The 3,166-nt window shown below is 41.0% G+C and overlaps 1 long non-coding RNA gene across 1 annotated transcript; it reads left to right on the forward strand.

Moving 5' to 3' along the window:
- Positions 1-2,189: 2,189 nt before the first annotated feature.
- On the forward strand, positions 2,190-2,946 carry LOC138658048 (uncharacterized). The gene is made up of 3 exons (XR_011317311.1): positions 2,190-2,244; positions 2,454-2,564; positions 2,746-2,946. It is a non-coding gene; the product is annotated as an uncharacterized lncRNA (long non-coding RNA).
- The last annotated feature ends 220 nt before the right edge of the window (positions 2,947-3,166 follow it).

Consider the following 3,166-nt stretch of genomic DNA (forward strand, 5'->3'; position numbering starts at 1 on the left):
CTGGTGAAATCGTAGTAGTGTAAAGTCTCCCCTTCTTCCAGATGGTGATAGAGCTTAATGGCGTTAGTTCGCCTGCCATAAAGCGCATCACGGGGGTCTAAAGGAACGGGGAATTCCATCTGGTGAAGAAATGTTTGAAGGTTAGAATGATTTTCAACCATTTCATTCCACTCATGTTCCCACATCAGTCTTACTGTGTACCCGCAACACTGTAAGTAACGCTTTTTAGCTAAAAAGGTGTAATATAACTGACCGTAGGACGTGCTTGTGACCTTATTTGTGTCATTTTCATTATAGCACACGGGACAACCGTGGTAAAAACACCCCTGAAATTCAAAGGCTATGTGCTGGCCGCTAACATAGGCATAGCCATCTAGAAAATACTTCCCGACCTGTTTTTCACCGCCTCTCAAAGCGTGCTGTATGTCGATGTTCTCAGAGTGGGCTACATACATGAGCCACTGTATAGCGGGTGTCGAGTAGCGCTTTTTTGCCTTGTGATAATTATCACCAGGTAAAATGGCGATTGTCTTTTTTGGAAGAAATTTAAACCGGTACATTGTCATACACACCGAGGCCAGGGTGATGAGCTGAAAAGGATCAACACATCTGCTCACTACAATCCTTTGCTTTTGACGCTTACAGTATTTTTTAACATTTTTCTGCGTCATCTGCATAATACGCTCTCTATAGATCTCGCAGGCGTGTCTCAAAATTTCAACATCTTGTTTGCAATAAGATTTTAGCTCGGCCTTGAAGTCAAAAGTTGTATTTACCTGTGTCTCATACCACTCCAGGAACTCTACCTTCTCGCCAGGTGACATGTACTCCACCCCATAATATTTTACATCAGGTATGGGACCTACATAGTTTTGGTTTTCTCGGGTATTGAAAAAGTGTGGAAAATGTCCTTTGCCTCCTGAAAAGCCCATGGCCTGTGGTAATTTACTGAGTTTCATGGGGATAAAATTTAGAGAGTCTATGAACCTTATAGACAAATCGGGTAGCGACACACACAAGAGACGTCCACCTTGGGTTATCAACTGTACTTGTAGTTTTTCAGAAATCAGTTCCTTAACAATAAAGTATGAGTCGTATCTTCCACCATTGTGGGCAATAAATGTATGATCTGAAAATTTACCGCTTGTAAAGAACTGTACAAAGTCATGTGTACAGGTATCGCCCTCAAACTCCCAGGAGGGGTGGCCATACAGCGTTGTAGCATAAATGTAATTCGGGACGTGTGTGCCTGTCTCCTGCATACATTCAAAATCATAAAAGATATAACAATCTGACTCATCCTGTGCTACATACTTCCGCATGTAACAAAGATGGGCATCGAATTTATTTATATGTCTGCGACATACAGGACAGCGCAAACCATTACATTTATGCTCTGTTTCGCTATTTCTGGGGACAAAAAGGTTGCATTTATCACAAAATGTTTTAAGTCTGCAGAATGCCGGGTCGCCTAATCCCAATTGTTTGTGATAATCTAAGCACACGCTCGAGCGGCAATAAACTCTGCAAACAGGACATCTGGGCTGTTGGTCGGCACCGCTTTCTTCGCAATTCTCTCTCTGACAGGCTTTACAAAAATACTGGCAGGAGTGGTTGTTTTTGTGGTGAAACACTGAATTGCAGAGCTCACAAAAGTAATTAGCACCGATAAAACCCTTCATATTTTTGATACCGTAGTAGTGATTATCATGGAACAATATGAATACTGTTTTACCATTAGGTGTATTACCGCTCTGAAAGTAACGCCAATCAATATATATATATATATAATCTATGTTAATATATACTGTTTATGGCGTAAAACTATAGCATCTTTTAACTATTGTATTACACAAATTATGTCATAATAAATATATGATTAAATTAATAAAACAAATAATAGCGGTAGCCACCAATATAATACTGAATTATTAATATATAGCGGCATAAGTCTTGCTATATTAATTTACACCGCAAATATGTTTATACCGTAAAACTATATTATACTATATCAGTTGCTTTAATCCTTTGTATGTAAACACGAACTACGCGCAATTTTTCATACAGATACTGACACGGAGACATCTGACGATATGGCTGAAAACTGGTGTGTTCCCGAACCACGCGATACGCTGGGTTCAGACGTGGAGATCATAGATGTCAAGAACCCTGCAACTTCAGCGAAATCCGATGCTCCTAAAAGACGCGGCAACTCGTTACGCCGATGTTTCAAGAATAGAAAAGGTATCTGTTCACTTGAAATACAGTCGATTCTCACTTTTGTGTAATACTCATATTTACTTACAGCTGCTAGCTAACTGTCAGAAAATTCATTTTTGAATATATATATATATATATATATATATATATTCGTCTCACCGCTGCAGTTTTGTGTAGAAAATCAATTCTGTGTTCGCTAATCGTTATATTTTTACTTACACCCGCTAATCTAGTTGCCCGGAAAATACAGCTTGAAAAAGAGAATATTCCCGCCTCTGCGAGTTTGAGCATTGCGCCGCCCGTTAAACCAGGAGCTGATGTGGGACAATTCCCGCTTCATACTTGTAAGTATATATCTGGACTGCTCTATACAGGTTTATGTAAATATTGTTACAATGATTTCATGGGTACCTGTCCCCATTAACTTTTCAAATATTACGCATGATCATAGCTATGCGTCGCCGTTTAGCTTTTCCAATTTTGTGCCGTTTCGTGGCTAACCGCCACTTGTATCTTTTCTTTTAGATACGTCGCCTCTTCAGCAACGAGTTTTGCACCGGCGTAATTACGACGCTGAAGAGAATCAACCACAAAGAGCTAATACGGCGGTGCGAACAACATCTCTCTCGCCCATCTGTGTTGTGGATCGTGATGAATGCTACGCTGCACCAAAACAACCCGGGAATCCAAGCCCCAAGATTTCACATCAGAAATATACGAACGTTTCAAGAGAGAAACGTGCAGCGCCGAATGCTAGGCCCCGCATAACTCGGCCCGCCAATAGCACAGGTGTCATACCACAAGTTACGCCTGAAAACAGAGAAATTGAACAGCTCTCCGAGGGTATGTGGTCACCCACAGAGCCCCTCAATATACCTGTGTGCCAGACTGTGCAATCTGCAGATACTGCTCTTGCAGGCTCTTCTAGCGTTTTTGCCCCTGTATT

The sequence above is a fragment of the Ranitomeya imitator genome, chromosome 1 (assembly GCF_032444005.1).
Source record: "Ranitomeya imitator isolate aRanImi1 chromosome 1, aRanImi1.pri, whole genome shotgun sequence".
In the NCBI taxonomy this organism is placed as follows: Eukaryota; Metazoa; Chordata; class Amphibia; order Anura; family Dendrobatidae; genus Ranitomeya; species Ranitomeya imitator.